The 24,838-nt window shown below is 41.0% G+C and overlaps 1 long non-coding RNA gene across 3 annotated transcripts in view; it reads left to right on the top strand.

Moving 5' to 3' along the window:
- Positions 1-24,838, top strand: part of LOC142039556 (uncharacterized) — a 45,900-nt gene that overhangs the window by 15,466 nt on the left and 5,596 nt on the right. Inside the window, exons 3-4 of one of the 3 annotated variants that reach the window (XR_012652936.1) lie at positions 20,335-20,473; positions 22,378-24,031. This is a non-coding gene — a long non-coding RNA (uncharacterized LOC142039556). Of the gene's footprint in view, positions 1-20,334; positions 20,474-22,377; positions 24,032-24,838 lie in introns of those variants that run through there. The other 2 variants (XR_012652937.1, XR_012652935.1) reach the window with 2 other exon arrangements.

Here is a 24,838-nt window from a genome sequence, read left to right as displayed (position 1 = left end):
AGCCATACCATAAAGTTATCTATTTTTAAGACATGGACTTGTATAGTATGAGGCTTTCTTATGACATGCACTTACAGCTGTACTCCTTAGTTACTCATTAAATCCACCTTAGAACCTCTGCATGCAGAGACATAGTTTTTCTTCTGTTTAGCGGCCAGTGTAGCATCAGGGTTTGGAGGATTTGTCTGCATCATATGACATGACCAGCTCAGCTAGATTTTGGAGAAATTACCTGTTTTAGTTTTCTTACTAAACATGGATATTAGAGTGTTTTATTTTTTTCATTCTGTGGACCAGTATTCAGAAATGATGGGAAGCAGTAAAGCCTCCCTTTTGCTTCAATTTGCTGTTCACCACTCTGCTCATTTTTCGTTTATTCTTGTCCTTTCTTCCCATTTTCTTAATTTCATTTATACCCGCCCTTTCTGTTTCCATACCTTCTCATCTCTTTCTCTTTTCCTTTTCTATTTCTTCTTCCACATTGTCTCCCCCACCATCTGCTGAGTTCAATGCATTCTCCCTGCCTGAGTGGCAAAATACTTTGAAAATCCTGAAGGAGGCTTACAGGATGGAAGCAGTAGGAAATGAGGGTGCAGAAACAAAGCGGAAGCTCTTACTCATGAAATGGTGTGGCACTGTCGGCAAGAGGGGGGGAAAAAAAGTAGTGAAGAGAGAAAGAATGTGCATGCTTAAAATCCAGCCTGAACTGGAATCATTCCTCTTCTGCTTCTCCCTAGCTTTTGCGTCGCTGAACTGAGGACTTTGGCCTTTATTCCTAATGTTAATGAGCAGGAGAAACGTAAACATCCATAAAGCTAAACTACACCAAGAAGGACATATCTAATATGCTTATTTTTGAAGGACATGAAGAGGTAACCTTTGAACTGAAGTTTAGTCCAGTAAACAAGACAAGAGTTTGGGTTTTGAGAATGGATTGTGAGAGCAAATATTTCTGCTTGAGATATTTTTTACATTCCAGAAATAACTGGTGATTTATGTGAGCTGTAGATATGCAACCCGTTCTAAATTAGTATAATTTTCATTTCAAAATATTCTCTTTATCCTTCTAAATCTTTAATAAATATTTTAAATAAGACTTATAACAGTTTTCCTGATGGACATGTACTTTTCTCTCTTCCAGCTCAGAATTATTTTGTTCAGAATTATGTTGTGTTTCATCACCAGCTACCCTGGCTATGCCTGTGTTTCAGTGACTGCTGTAACTAGTGTTAAATGAAAAATGATCTGAGCTGGCTTCCAACTGAAATTAGTTTGGTTACTGATAGCTCTATAGAAATGGCCAAATGAAATACAGAATGGTTTGCAGTACACGCCTAGGAAGGCTCTGTGGTTAACTGGAGTTAAGCTCTGTGGTGTCATGGTTATGTTCCTTGTAATATCTGAAGTAGATGGGGAAGACCCAGTTAATGCATATCTGCATATTAGCCAAAAATACTGCAGAAGCTACAGTCAAGACATACCTGGGGTTTCTTCAAGCCAGCTTGCATTCACCATTTAAGATATCATAATTACTGTTACAAGTGCTTCCTAAAATCAAGTTGTTGCAAACTACATCTATAAAATTGTTTTCATTTTTATAATAAGAAACAAAGTGTCTTTGTCTGTCAGATGTGATTTTTTTTTTTTTTTTTTTAATAACCCAGCTCTTCTATGGTCTAGACACCAATACCTGTTAGCTTGTATTAGCAGTGCAATTTTTCTCTGATTTGGAATTCAGACCCGACAACCTGTCAGTGTTTCTCTTTTACACTTAAAAAAACAAATCACTTTTCTGCTCAGCTTTTGAGTCTGAAAGATTCACTCATAAACCAAGTTTAACTCTGTTCTGAATTCTCCCCTTTCCCCCCAAACAGTAATGATTACATGAAATGGCAAAACAGAAGTCCTATATACCTCTCACCAATCTTGGAAGACTTCATGTTTGTGCAGCCATAATATCACATTTAATAGGTCCATGGGTATGTCAATAAAAGGGATTCATAATATGAGAATAGAACAAAGATACTGTAATTCTTTACTCAGTGCTGCTTTGTGCTCCAACAAGTGACCTGATGGGGCACTGAAAGAACTTCTTTCACACACTTGTCCCTCATTGTGTTCTGCAGGGGCCTTCGCAGCATTAGAAGTATCGGAGACAATTCCTGCTTTGTAGCAGTCCCGCTAACACCACATTGGGTCCGAAGTAGCTGAAATACTGAGTCTGTTAGAGTGAAAGAGGCTCTTTATTCATAGACTGTAAAGCCATAAGGGATCCTTGAGATCATCTAGTTTATCTCCTGTATAACATAAGCCTTGCATAAATGCCTGTTTGAATAAAGCGTATCTTTCAGAGAGCTTTTCACTCTTGAAAGCCTCAACTGATGGGGAATCCACCACAGCCCTTGCATGTTCTTTTAGTGTTTACAATTTACAGCCTGAAGCCTGTTGCCAGTTTTCAGCCTAGATCGCACCTCTCCTGTTTCCAATCTGCTCATTTCCTCTGGACTGTGACCAAGTCACGTTTTTTACTTTTTCTTGTACAGTAGATAGAACAAAATACAGAGTAGAATAATTGGATATGTTTTGAGAAAATGTTAGTGAAAAAATTAACATTTAATTTCTGTGTAGTTTTATTAAAATTTATGCTACTAAGGTCCTAAGACTAATTTTCAAGAATTACTGTAGAATGTTAGTGAAAAGTATCTAGGTGCGTATATGTTAAAGATGCAGGTAGACCCCCAAGGGCATTTTCAGACAGGCTGGTAGGCAGCTGACTCTGAGACCTCAGTGCCTTTGTAAACGAATGGCTCTTTGTGATTTCACTTATTTCCCACCAGTCCAGCACAACTGGAACAGGCCAACATCACGTGGAGGTAGTAGTGTAGCTCTGAAACTGGTAGAGCTGGACTGGCATCCAACTGCTCCCAAGCACAGGATCCTGGCCCCTGAAGTTGCTTTTCACTCTCTGTCCTTGTGCTTGAGACAGGTGTGTTCAATTGTTCCCATAGTGTTAGGAAGCTTTCAATCATGCTTCATTAATTTGCTGATATTAAGTTCCCATGTGATGCCATTAAAAATCTGTTTCTGAGGAACCGAGGATTTTATGAGATGAATTTGTAGCGTGATATGGAGGTGAAAGAAATACAGAAGTGGATATGTAGATGGCTTAACTTTAGCTAAGATCTTGCACGAAATCTTTTGGCTAAGGAACAAATCCAATAAAAATGCCATTCATTTCAAGCAACAAACATAGAATTAGCAACTACAGTTCCAAGTAACATAAAAATTTATGACTTTTTACAAAAGGTGGGAGAACTGTTTACATATACTTAGTTCCTTTCCATCCCTTTAAATATATGCAGCTGTTACAGCAGATTGTCAACACACATTCACAACTTTGCGATAGTATTCTTGGAAGTGTATTTCCTATAAGCCAGAATATGGATTTACATAGGACTTAAAATTTTTCACCAGTTTTCTTACCACAGTATCCTTGAAACAGTTATTACTTAACTCAAACTGGCATGAATGCTTGGTAGGAAAGGAGTTTAATTTAAAACTGAAAAATAAGATATCAATAATTACTATCACGTGTCCCTTAAAAATCCCACGAATTTATCTGTGCTCCCTCCTCCTCTTTTTTACTTAATGCCGGAGAACTTTCTAGGTTAATGATACTTGCAGGCATAAATACTTCTCCCAAGGCATCTACTTTTCCATCTCAGACTGGTCCCTGCAACTATGTGGAAACATGCCTTATTATATGAGGTAAAGAGGAGAAGCAGGGTAGAGATGTCCAAGACCCTGTTTTTTTAGGATTGCCATCCTGGACGACTGGAATACCACAAGGCTTAGCCAGTTACTCAGAAGTTATTCTTGACAAAAATCATAGTAAGTTAAAGCCAAATAAAACTACTTATTTACACAGTTGAAAAGAGGTAACATGAAATGCGAAACATGCAAAAATAGGTGAACGGAAATGAAAGTAAAAAGAAAAAACCCAACACTCATCTCTGCTGGGGACTCTGGTTAGCACTGAGGGACCTTTCTCCCTGGATGAGTCATCTCTCAACCTGGTGAGTGCCTTATACTGGTCTTGGCTCTACAGTTGAGGTTCGTTTCGCAGAAGAGTCCCCTCCTAGGGGGCCACTAGGTCTCTTTCTAGCCCACTTCTGAGAGGGAGAAGGGGAATCGTTCAGGGTCAAGTCTCCCTTCCCTACCCCTACATCGGCTAGTTTTTGTTAATACAAGCAAGCAAGAATTTACACCCTTCTGCCAGTAAAATGGCATTTACAGCTTCCTGTAAATGAGTAGGTGAGTTTAGGATTGGACCTCTACCAGGTAACCATGGACATAGTTCTCTTTTCCAAAGAAGCCAAACCAACTACTAGCAGCTCACAGGAAGTTGAAAGTTCACATCATTTCAGTTAAATCATAACCTCGCCCATGGATAGAAGTTGCACCACTTTATGCAGATGTGATGAGTCTGTGAAGTGGCACCAGGAACCGACTGCTTTGGTATTTTGGTAATGAAGTGTGAAGAGTCCTGTAAGTGCTTTTCCTTGTTATATGCTGTGTTTTTATGAACAACAGAATGTAAAGGATTCTTTTGACCAAAAGAATGTTTATTGGGTGTTCCCCCCCCCCCCCCCAAATTAAAACAGACCCATGCTAAGCACGGATACAATAAAGCATAAGAAGTTGGAGGAGTTGGAATAGCAAAAGGCATCTGTTTCCCTGGGGTATTAGATCTCTTAGGACAAGGAAAAAATACTTATTGGCATATAAAAAGAAGCGAGCACTTGATTTTACTTACAAAGTGAAGCACAGATCCTTTAACAGAATCCATGTGGTAGGTTATTATATCACTTGATTCTTGTCCCAGCAGTCATCTTTTGAATTGTAGGGGTCGCTGAGCCAAGTGGGCTTTACTTTGCGTGCCACTCTATTATTTTATATTGTATACTAAACCGACAGTATTCCCTTGCTTCTCAACAAGCCGCTAAATAAAATCTGTGTTTACTTTCTGAAGCTGCCAAGTTAGGCAGAGTTATAAATAGAAAAATAATTCTGACGGAGGAAGCGGGGTGAGGTTTTATTGGAAAGGTTATCTTCCCAGTGGGTTTTTATAGCGTACTTAGAGTCATGTTTTGAGCTCAGGCCTTTAGTCACATTCCAGGCTGATGCTTTGAAACCGCTTTTCGGTGTCTGAGGCGAAAGAGGAGTCATACCGCGGTTGTCGTATGCCATCTAGTGTTCCTCGTGTGGAGCGGACTTTCTGGGGGGTGGCCCGAGTTCTCAGGGGACGGATGTCCCCCCGGCTCCCAGCCTTGCCTCCTGCGCAAAACCCGGCTTGGAGGGGGTGAGGCCGAGCGGCCTCGGTGCCCCCCCGCTGCTGGCACCAGGGCTGCGAAAGGGAAGGAGGAAAGGGAACGGCGGGGGGGGAGCACTGCACCGGAGGAGAGGCGGCGGGGGGGCACCTCACCGATGGCTCTCTGCAGCCGCCGGGAAGGGGTTTGCTGGGGTGGTGCTGGTCTCTTCTGTCAGGTGGCTGGAGACAGGACGAGGGGAAATGGCCGCAAGTTGCGGCAGGGGAGGTTTAGGTTGGATATTAGGAAAAAATTTCTTTGCCGAGAGGGTTGTCAGACATTGGAACGGGCTGCCCAGGGAAGTGGTTGAGTCGCCATCCCTGGAGGTATTCAAAAAGCGAGTAGACGGGATACTTCAGGACATGCTTTAGTGGGCATGGTTGATGGTTGGACTCGATGATCTTGAAGGTCTTTTCCAACCTAAATGATTCTATGGTTTAGTGGGCATGGTTGACGGTTGGACTCGATGATCTTGAAGGTCTTTTCCAACCTAAATGATTCTATGGTTTAGTGGGCATGGTTGACAGTTGGACTCGATGATCTTGAAGGTCTTTTCCAACCTAAATGATTCTATAAACCAGTTCTTTCAGATAATAGATAGATACCACGGTTTAAGGATCACCTGCGGGTTGCACTAGAATGTAACAAGGATCACATCAATGCTGTGACAGTCCCTGAATTTGAAGAACAGAAACTTGACTTAAATCAAATGAACTGAATGTCCCTGTGTGGCAGCTGGATATAGCGTAAGGCTGAATAAAGACTCAGTGTAGTTCAGATCCTCTTTTGGTACTGTGTGGGCCTTGGGGCCAGGGGCCCTGCAGGAGATACCATCCTCACAACGAAAAGAGTAGTCTACATACTTCATCTTTATAAACTATTCTGGTTTAGCATGTCTCACTTCCAGTATGTCTGTTTTTATTGATCCAAAAATAACTAAACTGAATACCTTCAGATGGGTGTCACAGTTAGCAAAAGACTAATTTTAAATGGTGTAAACAAAATACGGCTGGAGAGCTGAGAAACTTTCAGAGAATGCAGTAACACCAAAGTGGTTTGAACTTTGCCATGGTTATAAAGAAAAGTCTGTGAAAATTTAGAGAATTGAATCCACATGGCCCAGGTCTTAGACAACTAAACCTTGGAGGTCATCATTTAGCTCTGGCATTGCTTATGTGAGTTTTGTGGATGACCACAGGGCAAACATTCAAAACCATACACTGTTCTGTGCATTAATGAGGAAGTGAGGTGTTGAGAAAGGGAACATTAAATGGAACTGAAAATAATTGAATCAGAGAAAGAAAATACTATTGGGTGTAGGGAGGGAAGGAAGCAGACCTGAGCAGCAAGTCTAAGTTCAAGCTGGATTTTGACAAGCCATATTTTTATCAGGTCCCTTTGTTCCAGTTTAGGTAAATGTAAATTATTTTGGAGAGATAATTCTTTCCAAAGGAAGGTCAGCATAAGGAAATGTAGATAATGTAGAAAGAAAGACAGAACTGGTGACTCATTTTCTGGGTGTTCTATGGTTGTAGGTAAAGTTCAGAATGAGAATGCTTATTATTAGCAAGCTTATTATTATTAAAATGCTTATTGTTGTTAAAAGAGAAGTGGTTCAAGAAGAGCAATTGATAGAATCACTAAGAAATAATTGAACTGCCTGACGTTAAGAGTGTATGATAACCTTGGTTTTGGGGTCCATCAGAAATTCAGGACAATCCACTGTGTGCATGCAATGAATCCATTACATTCAATAAAAGCAGTAACTGAAAATAATTGTAGTGACTACCACATGTGAGAATGTTTCAGATTTAGAAGCTATCCTCAAGGGCAGCACACAGCCCCAAACAGGCAATTTTACACCTTCACAGCAATGACATCTTTTAATTCAGTTGCTTTTGGCCCCTACAACCTCTGCTGATCCTCTTTCTAATATTGTAGTACCTTTTTCTCCCAGTACTTACCTCTTTCAGTAGTTAAAGCAAAAAGTTAAACAGGCTTTGCAAAAATTGATTAAAAAAAATCAATGTGCTTGAAGTAGCCCAAGAGATATCTCTTATAGACAAAAGAATAAGTATCTGCCTCCTTTTCAAACCACTTGTGCATTCTTTGGATTTAAATCAAAATCCTATCGGAAATTCAGGATTCTTTTTCTCTTAAACATAGCTTCTCTAAATCATGGACTATGTCTCTGACTTTTCCGATTAGTTTGTTATTGACCAGAATAGCTAGTCAAAGATTCATGTGTAACCCCTGGTCCCCTTTGCTGCTTTCATGATCCATCGAGTGAGTCACTGCTTAGTAATTTCTCCCCTGGAAGTCAAACAGAGGAAAACCTGGAGATGAGTTATTTCTTTCTGAGAGGACTCCAGATGAATAGGTGATCATCATTAAGCCTGTGCAAAGGGCAGGAATTTTCCTTGTCATATCCTGTGGATTTTGATTGAAAAATGGAAGTAAAAGACAGCAGAGAATACCAGCAAACTCCACAGTCAATATAGCGTGTGAAGGACACAGCTATACATTGGCACTGTTACCCAAAGGCTGTCCCCAATATCAAAGGGAATTTGTGAACTGTGTGTGTAGATTTCCCCAAACTATTACACTATGTATTCCTTTTTTCCCCCTTCCCCCCCCCCCTTTTTTTTTTTGCGTGTGCGTGTATGGTATGCACAATACAACTAACAGCTGATGGGGCTGGGCACATCCTCCTATACAATGTTAATAATGGGGAAAAAATAAACATTGCACACAGCAGCATAAAATGATAAAGCAGCCAGTTTCCTAATGAAAGATGAGATAAAGCTTGGGTCTGTAACTCAGGAAACACATCAGCATTTTCATCACACACAGCCTGGAATGCTGGCTATAAACAATAGGCTGGCAACACAAGGGGAGGAAAGGAGAGAATTACTTAGTCTAAACAATTTATCTAAGAAAAAGTTTAATGAGCTACTTCTATGTTTCAGTACAAACATGGGGTTTTAACTCAAATGAGGAGGTTCTTCAAGGCAATGGCTAGAGGATTGTTAGCAGTGGTGGAAGCGAGAATGCTGAGAGGGTTGTGCAGAGGAGTTTTGTCATCACTTTGAAGAGAGGCTGCTCCATCCCAGGGCTCAATCCCATCCCAAGGAGGGGAAGGGTAAATGCCTAGGAGGTTATTTATCCTTTCCTCTGACCTTCCACATTGTTGGGTCTCAGTGATCCTTCATTTCCTTTTTTATTCTCTCCAGCTCTGAAGATGCTTCCACAGAAGAGAATACAGGATGTTAAAATGGAGAACATTTCCAAGGAAAAGAGCATTAAACCTCTCAGGATGAGTTATCATTGCCAGTCACATTTGCTTGAGACGTACGTTTCTCTCTTGGACAAACATACATAGAAGAAACCGTATGATAAAGATCTTCAGAGCTCTGTAATGTAAAGCAGGACAAAGGCTGCCCAGAGTCTCATTTATGTATTTTTATTATGCTAGAGCTTAGCAGCCTCCGTCTTGGAGCTGGACCCCATCATAGCAGCCCCGGTATGAAACGACAGGCCCTGCCCCAAAGCCTGCAGAAGCAGTGGTGGGACACACAGCAAAGGGATATACAACCAACCAAGGAGTAGAGCATGTCAGCTGAGATGACAGCTGCTGCCCTTTGCTGATCAGCAGGATTTAATTTGGAGAGAGGTAACAGGCCTGGAGCAGACAAGTAGATCTATGAAGTGATTGTGGAAAAGATGAACTGGGGCTTGCAGGTGAATCCTTCTAGGATTACCACAGTTTCCTGGGCTTCCATCTTCCTTGAGATAGAGCTTTCACAGTGAGGACCAGGAGGCAGAAACCCACAGTGAACACAGTATAATTCCTATGGCAATCCTGCGGGCATATCAGAGACACCCCAACAAACCTCCTTGTTACAAAAGCTGGATCTGTAAGGCTGCCGTCCATCTGATTCAATAGGAACCTGCCTCCTCCAGGTAGCAGAGATGGAGGGAAACGCTTATCCCCTGGCGTGAAGTGAGGGTACCTACACGCCCAAACTGAACCCAGGGACGGCTCTTTGCTTTGTTTTCAGGATATATAAATGGAGATGTCTCGATTCCGACTGTCTTTCCTCCTCGGAAGGCTGGTCTCATTTCTGAGTGTTTATCAGGGCAGCTGGAGGAAAATCAGAACTGTGACAATATTTGAATAGCTGGCAACCTTCCCATGCTTTCAAATGGCTTTTAAAACATAATGCTTTCGATGCACGTATTGCTAGGTAACACTGAGGCTGAAACTTTAATTTCAAGGTAATTAAATTATCTGTTCCTCACCATCAGGATTTCAGTGACAAGGGCTAAGGGCCCCTGAGAGCTAGAGATCACAGTAGAACAACTGAATTGCAATTTTGGAAATTTCTGGAGTTCTGTGCATGCTTATACACTTACTATATACCAACTATTTGTTTTAAGGAAGTGGAGTCTGGAATGGAAACAATGGGCCTGAAGTCCTTACTAAATTGCCAGAAAGTCAGTGGTGTCATGCCAATTCACAGGCCCAAGCCAGGTAGTTTGAAAAATATCAGGGAACTGTGAGGAAGCTGAAGGAGTAAAGAGCTTTCCGCTCGGCCTTTCAGGGACTGCTCCAAAGGTGCCCTATGCCTCCACGGGCAGCAGCCTCCTGCCGTAGGAAAGCGGAGTGCGGCTGTCCTCGTCCCACCTGCAGACTTCAGGCAGACCCTGCTGGCTCCTCTGGGGGCATACACAGGATGCATGTACGCCCTTAAACTGACTTACTGGAGGATTCAGGCCTTTTCTTTAAGTATGTTTAGGGGAGATGGGAGAAAAAAAAAAAATAGAGTTCCTTGGAGATGAAGTAATGGCAAATAACTTGGAGATAGAAAAGGGACGCCAAGATTTAGACCTCAGCGAGCCTGCCAGTGGAATAAGCACTACTATGTGGGATATGAATAAAGATCCTCTCAATGCATAACACTATTTTATGATCCCTCGAAAGAGGAAAACCGTCTTGCCAGCACAAGAATTCTCATATCAACAATATTGAATGTTTCAACAGAAAAGCCTTGATGAAGTGAAAGCCAAGAGTATTAAGGATGCTGAGGCCTATTTTTCCCTGCTTTTAGAAGCAGCATCTGTTGGTAAAAAGAGACACTTTGTACCAAAGTTTTTCTGGCTCTAAATATCTTTGGAAATATTTTCTAGCTTGTAAGGAGAATTCATATTTCAGGACAAAAGCTTTGCCAAGGAAACAAACCAAGAAAGTATAGAATTATGTTCTAATTTGGAAGGTTGTGATTGTTCTGCCAGATGGCAGGACTTTTTACGGTGCCATAAGATAGGCTAAACAGCAAATACAGGAATAGCAGAATATGGCTTAAAAATTAAGTGTTATGGAAATCTATCAGCTCAAAACTGCTTAAAAGTTTTAATAAAAGTATGATTATCATCTCACAAAGTAAATAATGACCTGATTTAGATTTTAGTGTGTGCTGAATGTATAATTCTGACCAGATGACATTAAAGATGGAAGTGCTTTTAGCATATGTGGCATACAGAAATATTTCACCAAGATTCTTCTCCTTAAAAAAAAAACCCAAAGAATGGTTCTGCCTTCTCCTGTCTCTCCATCAGCCCTCCCCAGGCCCCATTCCCACCACACACACTCCCACGTAAGAATTTGTAGCAAGATGTCACAACCGCTCCAGTCACTCTGCTCCAGTGTGAGAGTATTTTATGAAAAAATAATTAAAGCCATATATTGTCACTGTGGTCTAATGGAGCTTGTGATCGTTCTCAGTTGAGCTTAATGAGATAGTAAACAATACTTGTGCCTAAATGCAAAGGGGAAAAAAGCAATAAAAAGATGTAAAAAAGAAAAAAAAAAAGACAAAACATATTAGAGAAGAAAAAAGTAAAATGTATAGCTTGCATCAACTTCACTCCACAAAGGGTCAACATCATGAACAAAGTTGTTTTTCTTACCAGATAATTAAGCTGAATACATTTTTGGGGATGATTCAGCTCCAGGGACTTTTATGTGGTATTAGGCCAGATTTTGATCACCTGCCATCATTATTTAGGCAGTAAAAAACCTTGTGAGTGAGCATTTAGTGTTGGCGGGGGGAATTCAGACTGCTGAAATTAGGTGCATAGGCTTCTGCAATCACTGCGGGGACGGAGTACTCCTGAAGACCTATATAGAGGATGTGAATGAAATACTTTTTCCATTGTTTAAATAGGGAGCTTAGTATCTTATGTAGGTTGATATAAGGGTCCTACATGTGGAACAAAGTGCTCTGAGACTAGCCAACATCAAACACTATGTCTTAGGATGTATCTGATGGTGAAGAGGTGCCTGACGCTTGGCTCTATTTGGAGTTGGTGTCTTGATAATTTGAAATTAAGTACGTATTGTTTTTTTGAGGGTAGGCGCCCAATTGCTGAGGATGTGATGGCATTTGCTTACCTTGGAGCTGCTCAGGACGCTGCTCAGAAGCAGAGCATTTGCTAAGAAACATCTACCACTTCCCAGGCTGGTGCTTTTACCATAAGCCTCCAGGACAGTCAGAGCGAGGCAGTGTTGTCCCTTACTCCTACCTATGCAGAGCCACCATACAGCAGGAGACACAAGACACGGGGGGGGAAGGAGCAAAAGAAAGGCTTTGAACCTGCCATCAGTCCTGACCGCGTGTTGTGCCCAGTGACTCTTGGGAGGAAACACAAGTGGTCTTTGGCTCTGAACTCAACATGGTCCAAAGAAGTTGTTCTCCCCAAGGTGTGTTTTGAGTGGAAGGAATTTCTGGGCTGGGCAGTTCCAACATGCTGAGAAACACCAGCCCAGGGCTGCCCATAGCCATGCCGAGGTGACCCCTTCTCATGGCTGAACCCGATCATGCAGGGTCAGGGCAGGTCTCTACGGACCTTGGAGGCACTTGTTTGCCCCAGGTACTCCAAAGGAGAAATGGTGCTCATTTACACAACACAGCTATGATGAAAATATTCTGGGGCCAAACCCAGGAGGTCCCTGAGGTTGATGTAGACATCTTCTCTGGGGTCTAGAGGTTGCACAATAGCCCTTTTCTCTTCCACATGGGAGGAAGGCAAGAACTGAAGGTGCTGAAGAACCAGTGCATTGTTTTTTTTTAAAAAGGGAAAACAAAGCTGATAGCATTGCCTTTGTAATTGTGTTTTAAGTGGCTTTAAGAGTGTCTTTCTAGTCATCTAATCTCTTATTGCCATAGTGTCTGAATGTCTAATGTGAATTTACTGCAATGGTTGTATATTTGTGGTTGAGTTTATTATTTAATGGCTCATTTTAAAAGGCCTTAGACTGTCATTAAGATGAGATGTGTGTGAATAAAGCCAGCAGGATCTGTCTAGCAATGGTGTGTGGCACTAAAGGGCTGAGAAAAAGAAAAACAACTGTAATGATTTGTTTTCTGAGTGCCAACTTTAACAGAGAAAAGTTGGGATGGTTTGGGAGAAAGGACAAAGGAAATGAAAATAAGTTAAAGCCAGTTTTCAACAGATTAAATTTACATTGACCATTTTAGAGAGTTTTGTAATTTGTATTGTGAAGAGAAGGAATCTGTTTCTGTGGCAGACTCCTCCTACATCTCCATGATCTCTGCTCCTGTCTGTCTGCCTGTGGATACTTAATTTTATGTGAATATTTTAATAGGAAAACACAGTATATAGCTAAACCAGGTCGAAGAATATTTATGCAGCTCTCCCATATAATTTACAGGAAGAATCTGTGAAAGAAATCCTTTCTTGCTTTTCCTGCTTCTAAGTGGCTGGAATACATGTCTTTCTAGCCCCTGTTTTATTCAGAATATTTATGGATATGTTTACTTATTAATGAAATTTCTTAGAAGCAGACATAAGACCCACTTCCATTCTCCAACCCACTTACAGTAACTATATTAACTTTCTGGATTTGTTGCTTACTAGGAGACTATGAGTTCCAGGAAAAGATACGTGGGTGTTAACAGGGAGTGGGCAGGGAGAAGTATTTCTTTAATTTGCGTAAGGCAGTGCTTTTTCCATAACATTTTGGGCTTGCAGGATGGATACCACAGGTCCCCATATAGTCCTGGGCCTCTCCAGGACCTCTTTTTGCAGCATGGGAGGTAGTGGTGTGTCAGACCGTGTGACGCAGGATGCGTGTGGCACATGGAGTGGGGAGGGCTAAGGCAGCTCTGTGTCAGTCGGCAGGGATCCTTGCAGCATAGGGGTCTCCTGATCAGCCCATCACGTCCTCCACAAATCCACGTGGCACGTGTGGTCACAGGGCTGGAGAAGGAATATGTGATTGTCCTGAATGAACTGTGAAAAAAAAGTCTAAATGTAGCATTTCTGCTTGGTTCTGGCAGAACAGGTGAGTGTGCTGTGAAACTGAGGGTGTCACGAGTGCTGGTTCACAAGCGACTGTGTATGTGATACAGTGCAGCCATACAGACCTTGGTGTTTGTGAATTAATGCTGAAATTTTCAGAATATTCTAGGGAATTTGAATAACTAGTCCCAAAACACTCACGAGAGAGTTTTCTATGCTTTTCCTTCCAGAATGAATAGAAAATGTTCTTCTTTTCTATGTTCTCGTTATACACAGAAGCAAACCTCTTCAGAGCTGGTGCGTGTGGTGATGAGCTTTCCTTCCAGGGAAGCATAAGCTACAGATGAGCTCCTTTGGGGCACTAGATAACTGAAACATATGAACAGTACAGAGGCATATGTTGAGTGAAAACCGAACTTCATGGCTCAAATAATTTTCACAGGAATGAGCAAGGGGGCTAGGGCTTTAGTGGGAGAGAAAGCATCATGGAAACATGGAGAGGGGAAAGAGCCACAGAGGAAAAACAGATTATGGTGTAGGAAAAAGTTGATGGAGAGCTTTCCAAGCAGAGAGTTGGCTGAAAGAAGGTTTGGAGCTGTGACAGAAGAACATAGTTCCTCTTTGACTCTTGTTCTGTTCAGGAAGACAGGCAGTTATATATTATTTCTAAATGAGGAGGTTTGCATCATAGGAATACTTTATTTTCTCCCCAGAAAAGAAAAAAAAAGAAGGTCCACATAAGACTCCAGTTTGGCTCAAACAGTTTAGGTCAAATAGATAAAAAATATTTATCAAGACTTTGCTACTTGTGTCTTTACAGTGTGCCCTTGCTGGGGCTTATCAATGCCAAGAGCATGTTATAATTCTAGAAGAAGGGAGGCAAGGGAGCCCTAATAAATAAGTTACAGGGAAATTTATGCTTCCAGCCACCTGCTACCCAGTCAGCTGTGTTAATGCCTGGCAAAATCGAAGTCCCTGTGAGATTTCCTGTCTCCTGAATATTAGTTTCCCCTGTAGTAGGTAGATACCTCTCTAATGGGTTTCTGGCCACCTGCAGACCTGTCCAGCTGGGTAAATTGCATTGCATTGTAATGAACCTGCTTAAGCAACCAGGAGGAAAGTTGCTTCAAAATTATTTCCATAATGGGAAAAAAACCCCGCCTTGATTAAAATATTATGCTCTTAAGTATCAAATAGAATGGTTAGAAAACTGAAAACACTTAATAGTATCTTGCCTTTTTGTCCTATCTTAAATGGTAGTGAATGTAGCTCATGATACCTATTGCAGGTCATATTACCAGGACATACTAAGTTGTGTGATCTGTGTAGTAAGACATATGGGGACATTGCAGGCATTATCTGGACATGCTGTCTTGATATTTTATTAAAATATGTTTTCTAGACACTTTGTTATGCACCTGGAGCCTAATGTATTCATAGTTAATAAATTCTAATGGATATATAAATGTGCAAAGGAGGCAAGGTCAGTGAGAAGGTAGATGTGTCCCATAAATAGCGCACTCCAGAGACTTTTGTGTATGAGATGACAAATTTCACCCTCCTTTCCTCCCCCCCCCAAAAAAAAAAACCACCCCCAAACCCAACAAACAACCCCTCATGGGAAAAGTAGCAGAGGGATCCAATGGATATGTGACTCATGGAAACAACAGGGAGGAATGGAAAGTATAATAATCCAGTTTTTCACATTGCTGTGTGACTTGTCACAGAAAATGAAGTGGCAAACCCTGATCGAAAAGAAGGAGATTTTTCTGGCATGGCACAGGTGACAGGTAGGGGCAGCCATCTCTAACCGTAACAGCTGAGAAGGTGGTGTCTCTTCTGGAAAACCCCTGCCATCAGGGTGGGGAGGCGACTAGCCCAGCCTCACAAGCTAGTTTCTGTGCACAAGCAACTTGGGGAAATCTTGGTTGACAAATATAACCTAGAAGGATAGGTTATACTGCCTTGTATTCTTCTACTGCAATTTTATTACTGTAGATCTCTGTTTTAATCTGTGTTACAAAACAAAATGGTCCTTATCTTTTATCCCTATCTTGTATAGTAATAAAGTGATTCACTAGTACCAGGTAGACACTAGGTACTGTAATTGCCATCATTACAATTGCTGGATTTCTCCCAGAGTACCACACACTGTAGGCATGGTTACCAGTCTCCAGAATCTGTAAGGTAGCATCCGTTTGTCTGCAAATGCATGCTGTAAACTGGTAGGTTTGACTGTCTAAACTGGAGAGGATAATTTTCCAGGATCTGGATCTGGACATCACTTCATTTGCATTGTGATGCAGGCTGGGATGCTCGCCTGCTCCGGTGACTCTCCTAGCAGCCAAGACTATGGGGTGACTCTAGCTAGCAGAGATGCCCTGCAAGATAGAAAGGATGTTATGTTTCCAAAGAGGAAGCTATTTTGCTGCTTTTTCCATAATCATAAGAAAGTGAGAAGAAAGCTTGGAACTATGAGCTCTCCTGACCCTTTCATGTGGCAAAATCACCTTATGACCATGGTAAATACCTGCCTCTTCTGTGTGTTATGTCATTGCACCGGAGCTTTTGCTTTTGAGTTTGGCTCTGCTTGAGTAAATATTGTGATTCTGTCCTGGGCTCGCCATTCTTCTAGCTTCTCTTGCGTTTTTAAATGAACCTCTGTGTTGAGGCATTGGTCACTGGGCACATACAGTCAGCAGTTAGTGACAGCAATTACAAACAAAATCCATGCCAATTCCAGCTTTGAAAGTTAAAATACAGCAGCTTTTACTACCATTTCTGAGTCTCTGCTCCTTTTGTGATCTTTCTACAGCTACATGAAATGTGGTTAATTAACCTGCCATCACCTTCTTTTCTGTGACTCAGTAGTCATACTATCTACTTTGTATGCTGAAGTTTTTCAGTGATGTATGTTCCTCCCTGTGCTGACATTTTATTTAACCTCCTCATAATCTACTAAATTAATCCAGTTTTGCATGATTTTTTTTTTCTTGTATGCTCGTATTTCTAGTGGTCCTAGTCCTTCTATTAATTTTGAAGGAGATATAACCCACGTTACTATAGGGTGACCTGGATGGTAATTTTTCAGTTTGATTCTTAGCCCTGATCTGGACTTGGCCATGCTTTTGTGGAAGGTAAGGCTTCTCTGTCTTTGCAGAATATACCTTCCAGTGGGAGTTCACTAACTAGCATTTTTTTTTATTAGATAGTTTATTTGTCTGTTATCTTAAGTTTTCAATGAAAAGGAAAACTACAAAAGGAGAACATTTGCATTTAATAGAGAAGCTATGAAAAAACTGAAGCTTGAAAATGTCCTCCAGCTTGAGGCAGCTTTAGGATAGTGAAATTAATAAGTAAAATTTAGATAAAATGGAGAAAGATAGCTACCACTGCAATGCAGTGAAATGGAATTAAGGAGTCTGAGTGATTCTTTCTTGTAAAGGTCAACATCATTGACTGAATTTTTGTGAACCTAATAAATTCTAAGATATGCTATAAATAGGAGCATCTCAAGGGCAATACTTAAGTCATTCAATTGAAAAATGGGACAAAATAAATAGTAAAATGATAATGAGAAATGGCAAATCAAGTTAAAATGGTATGTTTAGACCTGGCTTTCTTGATAATACAATTTTAAAATGTTACCAAATCAATTCTTATTTATAATGCATTTTGGAAAGAGATTAACTGACTTTGGATACAAACCAGGTTTCTACACAGGTTTTCAATAATGCCAACACTATATATATTAATCTATTTTTAAAGGCTGTCCCAACAATGAAAATCTCTATTTACATACTTACAATTTGATATGAATTTTAACCTGTATATTCAACGTTTTATGAGAAAAGGAACTGAAGTTTTACTGTGTTACATTCACTATAGAACTACAACATTTTATCTCAATTTTCACTGATAAAAGTACAATTTATTAGTAAGGAGGATAATTAGTCACAGGCTTGTAATAAATTTTGTCAAACTATTTTTTTCTTTATTAATATTTATTCTTTTAAAATCAAGAATTCAGGGAATTCAAATAGTTAATGCCCTGTAGGAGATCAAATTAGATGATCACAATGGTCCATTCCAGCTTTAAACTATCTTCATAGCTTTATAGCAAATACCCCCCCCCAGTTTTATATTCGTGTATAATTTTTGGTTTTATACAATGAATCAGATTTCAGACTGGTGTTTCTCAGGAAGAAGAATGTCTGTAGTTAATGCTCAGCATCCAAAAATGTCCTGTTTTCAGCTCCATCCTGACTGTAAAAGCTCCTGTTGTGTGCTTCGTCCTGACTGTAAAGATGTCACTGTCCCAAGAGCACGTCACACTTCAGAGATCAAGTTTGTCTTCCATGTAGTTGGGCTTGATCAAGTCACTATATCCTCAGGAGATGAGCAGGAGCTGGAGAAGGGATTTGAGCTTCTGACTGGCATCTGCATCAGTGTGGAGGAGACAGCTGCCTCCTGGCCTGGCTGGATCCTCTCTGGGTTCTGCCTCCCATCGAGGATGCGCTAGCCTCACCAGCCAGCCAGGCACACGCTACACTCCAGCAAAACAGGCTTTGAGCTGGTGAGATGGAGAGTGAACATTCAAACAAACTGTGGCAGCCCGAGGTCTGTAGATGAGTATTTTCTAAAGTTGTCCCTAATAACAGTTTATGTAATATTTAGCCACTTTCCTGAGCTAATGCCCACTGAACAGAGTGGTGAAGGACAGCAATCAGATCATCTCTGTAAGCTGAACTGTCGCATTAAACTACATCAGAAGAAAAATGGGAACCTGTGGGCATACTCTCTTTTTTGGTTTTGAGGTCTTTTTCATTCCCCTGTCCTTCAGATAGATATACTATACTTCCAAATTAATGCATTTTGACTACAGCTTCAGCCTTCTCCCACTGGTATGTTGTCTGCTGGGAGCACACACAGCAGATCAAGGTAAAGCAATAACAGGAAAGCATCTGAGCATAGATGCACAATAACCAGAGGCACTCACAGAGCAAGTGGTAAGGTCATAGAGAAGTCACAGGGAGGGCAGAACCTAAAAGAAAAAGGGACCAAAACAGGATACATACACAGAAATAATGCTTATAGCATCTCCATCTTGTGTTTGAGGTGCTCTGCCCCTGACAACGAAGAGCAGTGTGACTCAGTGGGTAGGAACTAAAGGATAAGAGTAGCAGGTAACGCAGCACTGTGGTCCTGGGCCTCTGTAATTCCTGCCTAGCAGAAGTCAGGGTGGTGATGGATAGCTGCTTACCCAGGCCAAAAGGATGCAGGATCCCAGCAGATGTGCAAGGCGTAGCAAAACACCTGAGAGCACCGTGGGGAACAGCTGGAGCAGCTGTGGGTGTTGCAGGGGCAGAAGACCAGGGCGAGCACCTGGGAAGCAGAGAGCCAGGCGAGGAGCCGTCTCTGCAGCAAATTACAGCAGTTAAACTGGCCCTTGTTCCTCACGCTGGAAACCTCTAGCCAAGCAAATATCTTTGAGCTAAGGTTGTGAGTGAATTATACTTTCCTTCTGTGTGCCAAAGGTCATATGAGGTGAACCGATGTTCCTTTGGGATCTTAAACTCTGTGAAATGAAGTCAAAGCAGACTGGGACAGCAAAAAAAGCGGAACAAGTTGTAATAGGTTAACCCTGGTAGGCACGGTAGGTGGCTCAGCCCTACACAAGCACTCGCTCACCCCCCGCAGCAGCATGGGGGAGAGCATCAGAAGGGCAGAAGTGAGAAAGTCATACGCTGCTACATCACTGCAACAGACCCCAGATACCTCCAGACCCCCATGGGGTTTGCCTGTTATATACATCTTGCATAACAGGAAAAAACCCTTAGGAAATGGGCTTTTCCACTTTTGTAAACCATTAGGAAAACTCGTGGATTTCTTTGAACATCTTTAGGGCAGTTTGCAATGAGATACTCTGAAGGAGAAAATAAATACTCAAACTACTAGTTTCAGTATGTATCAAGGAACTTAACAGCCAGACCTGTGCTCTATAATTATGGGATCCAAGATAGATGAACCTAAATAGTTTTTGTATAGATTTCTGAAAGATCAATATTGCTGCTTCTTTTTTAAGCCTGTCCTATGACATAGATAGATACATTGCTAGAAAAGTTATGTATTTGGCTGCTGCAGATGTGGGAGAATTTCTGACAGGTTCCCTGAAGATACTGAAAGAAACAATTAGAGCTTTCATTATATTTTCTGACATGTATGAGTTTAAGGTGTTACCTAAAAATGTAGCATACTGTTTTCTTTTATAAAAGTGGTCTAGTTTTTGGAGGAAAAATAATCCTTTAAGTGTTAAGTCTTTGGATATCTAAACTTGTAACAAATAATTTGAAGGTGTATTGGTAATGGTGAGTGATTTCTTTTCTCTTTCACGAACCCCAAGAGCAATAGAAGTTAAGGTCCTCATGGTTACGATCAAGACCTGCTCTTATTTCTGAGTCCTGCTATTACTTACATATTTTCTTGGCTTCTGAATTTTAACAACAAACTAAAATGCAGTTTGAACCCACTGTTCTTTTTCCTTCATAAGGGGATTACAGAAGACCAGAAAACAATGTCAGGAAGCACTTGCATTTATTTTTAGACCTATTCGTTAATGGTTTTCCCTCCTCCCCTCCAGACAAACTCCTGTTGAAGTCAATGACTAAGAATTGCAAGACCTGTCCATTTCTTGTCGTGCGTTTTGCTTTTTGCTGAACTGAAGGCCTGGTGAAGTTCAACAGTTCAGTGAAGCACACAGCAACCCCCTCCCCCAAAGGGTAATGCACTGCCATCATAAAACTGTGATTGTGATTAAAACAGAAAAGTGGTAGCTGGAAAGAATCTAAATGCACATTTCTTCCTGTCACTGTGTGGTTTTTGCACTTACTAGACAGCAGTTTCATGCATGCTGTAAATCCATCCACGTGCCCTGAGGCCCAAAGAGGCAGTCCTGCCTTTCTTTCTCTGCTCGTAGCCCTCTTGTCTCCCTTGAGCAGGCATTAACTGATCTGCCAGAAAATTTACCCTACCAAAAAAAGCACAAAGAACTGAAAGAACAGTTGTGGTCAGGCTGACTGTGTGGTTGCACAAGTGGTAATGGCAGTCCCAGCAATGGGGTGGGAACATGCAACCAGAGATGCTGGGATCGCAGGATAACTCTTTCTTGGTGGCCGCATAGTCTTCAGGTGGCTTAAATAATTTGTGAAAGCACATCCTGAAATACAGTCGGGTAGGGAGACTTAGGAGTTGGTGATGTGAATTACTGGGGAAGTGAATAGCGAAAGAGCATAGCCCCACAGAAATTCAACAGTAGATGCCAATTAAAGGATCAAAGAACAAAGATTCAAGTACCAAAATTAGGTGATGATATTTGCAACAGAGAATGATTAGAATAGTGAGGTGTTAATATATGCAGCTGGAAGAGAACTTTAGAGAACTAATGGGTAAGGGTGAAGTAAAAATAATTCAAATTATATTTAATGAGGGAAGCAGGAAAGCAGGTTAGCACTGTTTGGTCTCTGAGGAAATGAGAAGGAAGATAAATAAGAGTGAATAGAGAAGATAAAAAAGCAAAAAAATAGTTAATGGGGGAAAAAAGAAAATCACTGATTTATTTCCTTTGTCTAATGGTATTATAAAAAGAAATAAGAAAAATATAATTATGGCATTCGGGGAGTTTTATATTCCTTGATGATACATGAGTCTCAGTTCCAGCAGTATTTGATCATCTGGATAGCTATCAGTAGGTAAATCCTTTGTCAAAATTAATCAGCTTTAAGAAAGCAAGATTTAAAAAGCTGTTCTGTAGGGGCTCATCTGTAGCTGAGGTAAAGTTTGCTTTCTCTGGCTGTATAGCACCATATTTCTGCCAATATGTTGTGGAAAAGCATCTGGCTTATTCTTGCTCACAGGAAAGGACACAACAGTGCATTGCATTGTATGATGAAACTACCGACTTGAGCATCTGTTGCAGTTAGGTAGGAATTTATTGATATATTAATACCAATGCCATATGGCATATAGAGAGTTCCTTGCTCTTAAAATTCCTGGTATTTATATGGGGCTGATCAAATGTAACCAGCAATTTCCTCCAATTGTGCAAGTGTTGCAATCTTCTGTATGTATGGGGAGGGTGAGAACCCTGAGACAATGCTGATGGCACGGAGGGAGGCAGTGCCAGGACTGGGAACAGAAAGAAAAGCTCTTGATTTCCTGGCTATGGTGTTTTGTATTAACCAACTACCTGTCTTGGGAAAAAAAAATGACACAAAGGTAACTGGGAGGTTCAAATAGCAAAATCAATGCACTCTGATATATTTAAAATTATTAGCATGAGAAGCCAGTGGGAGAAATGTCAGGGAGGACTGAGTGCTCAGCTGTTCACACAGCATTTCTCGGAGGGGGATAAAATCCTTCTTTGCAGACACACAAAGGTGACCCATGTGGCTGCAGACACTCTTCCACAGCTCATCCCTGTGCTCCCAATAACATCTCACACCCTGAAGTCCCATCTCTGAGTACCACCTGGAGAACGTATCTTTCTTAGTCATCAGAGGAGACCATGAGTTTCAAGTAGTATCCGGCAATATGTTTGGCCACAGATAGTGTAATACCATTGTTGATGTATGCATGCAATTCCTTAGTGTAAATCCTTAGAACGTGTATCTTGTTTTTTCCACAGGCTCAGTAGCTGTCCTTATCTCCTGAGCAGCAGAAGGCTCCGCAGCTCAGACTTCCAGCAACACGGGCTGCCAGTTCTGCCTGCCAGCTGGGGAGCAAAGCAGGAGCGTGGCAGCATTTACAAGGACTTCTTTCTGTTTTATTCCACACGTTTCTTGTGGAAGATGGCCTGTTGTCTTCTCCACACCCTTGTGGCAGCTGGCCCTGCAGCAGAGGCCTCTCTCAGGGTAAGCCTGGTGTCTTCAGAGATCTTTGGTGTTTCTAGGCAAACAACCCACGTGGACCTGAAACGCGGTCATCCACATTGGTCTGTTTGTCCATTAAGAAGCAGTGTGTGGGAGGAGGGAGAATAATTAATGTGAAACTCATGAGGCACTTTTCCTTGAGCTCTGCGTATATATTTATGGTGGTTTCCTGTTAGTGTGTTATATCATGTCTCTTAGGGAAGACAGAGACCAGTGCAATGTGCTCCTAGCCCTCTTAGCTTCAATAGCATTATATGGAATGTATGCTTCGCATGTTTTAAAACACAATTTATGATCCAATTTGATTTGTCTATGGTCTGTCTAGAATTGGTATGTCTGCCACAGAATATTCTTATTAATATATAATTAATATTAATTAAGGTAGGTTAGCAAAGAACCAAGAAGGCTTTAATGGTGTTTAGGTGATTCTGAAGAAGCAGAATGCCCGCAAAGAGAAATTTATTATCGTCTTTCCCACTAAAGGGGCTTGTCAGGTGTGAACACATCTTGTCACACAGAAATAAAAGTGTAAAAACCACAAGCTTTAACAACAACTATATAAGCACATGCGGATATGTATATATATGCATATGTACAAGTGTGAACCTTATCAGAAATCTTAGAAGAAAAATCTACACTGTAATTTCCTGTTTAGAAGAGAACTAAGGGGCTATCAGTCACGCATGATATATAAGCACACAAATACTTTCAATAACAAAAAATCAAATATTATCAAACTAGAACAAAATGTTTGATAATTTCAGACAAAGTTTGCAGGACATATTAGACCATATTAGTAATGTGAGTTGGGCTGTGTACAATTATATTACAACATTGGCACATTGACGTTTTTCTATGATTTTAGCTGAGATCTTAAATTTGGATCTCCTTGATTTTAAAACTACAGAAGCACTTCCTATTTCTTATAGCTCACAACTGAATTTACCTTGCTAGGTGTTGTGGTTTAATCGCAGCCAGCAACTAAGCACCACACAGCTGCTTGCTCACTCCTCCCCCTTCCCAGTGGGATGGGGAGGAGAACCAGGAAAAAAGTAAAACTCATGCATTGAAATAAGAACAGTTTAATAACTAAAATAAAATAAAATATAATAATTACAATAATAAAAATAAAAATGTAATATCAGTAATGATAATTGTAATGAAAAGGAATATAACAAAAAGAGAGAAATCAGACCCTAGAAAAGACAAGTGATGCACAATGCAATTGCTCACCACCTGCTGACCAATGCCCGAGCCGCGATCCGCCCCTCCTGGCCAAATCCCCCCGGTTTATATACTGATCATGATGTTCTATGGTGTGGAATATCTCTTTGGCTGGTTCGGGTCAGGGGCCCTGGCCATGCTCCCTCCCAGCTTCTTGTGCACCTGCTTGCTGGCAGAGCATGGGAAACTGAAAAATCCTCAGCTTAGGATAAGTGCTACTGAGCAACAACTAAAACATCAGTGTGTTATCAACATTATTCTCACGCTAAATCCAAAACACACTGTACCAGCTACTAGGAAGAAAATTAACTCTATCCCAGCTGAAACAAGGATACTATGGTAAATAACCTTTACAGTGTTCAGAAAAAGGTAGTGAGAGAGAGTTGACAGCTTGTCAAGATGGTTGTCTCCGTGTACAGTTCTACAGCTGCCAAAAGTCCACAGTGCTGTTAGTGGTAAAGCAAAGACTTTTTTGATTTTTAATGCATGTGAGCTGTAAATAATATGCTATTATTGCATATGGGGCATTTGCTACAGAGCTGAACTAGTTTGTCTTCGGTAATCAATCTTCTGCTGTTACGGCTCTGGATAATATTTTTATAGGGTATACTGTGCCACCCGACTGTGAGAGGTTTCATCTCTTGTCCTCTGAAGCTGCTGGTGTTAGCATTTCTCAGACAGGATACTAGACTAGATAGAAACACAGGAACTGCCAGGTCAGATCAGCCTGTAAACTTTGTGAAATACGGTAGGAATATTTTTAGCTAAGCCTCAGCACAAGTCTCACAGCTGCACCCATAATGCTGTGTGACAAAAATTAAGCTTGACTGCAGTTTCTATTTATCATGATGCAATTTCTCATCTGCAATAGTAATTTTTTTCAAATGCAGAGAATGATGAACATAGAATAATGTTCACTTCAAAATAGGTTTGCCAGTTAGAGAGAGGGAGGTTGTTTCCAGGTCTACACCCTTCTGAAACACGACTTCTCTC

Source organism: Buteo buteo, chromosome 2 (genome assembly GCF_964188355.1).
Source record: "Buteo buteo chromosome 2, bButBut1.hap1.1, whole genome shotgun sequence".
Lineage (NCBI taxonomy): Eukaryota > Metazoa > Chordata > Aves > Accipitriformes > Accipitridae > Buteo > Buteo buteo.
The sequence above is the reverse complement of the archived record's forward strand: the minus strand, read 5'-3'. Positions and strand labels throughout refer to the sequence as shown.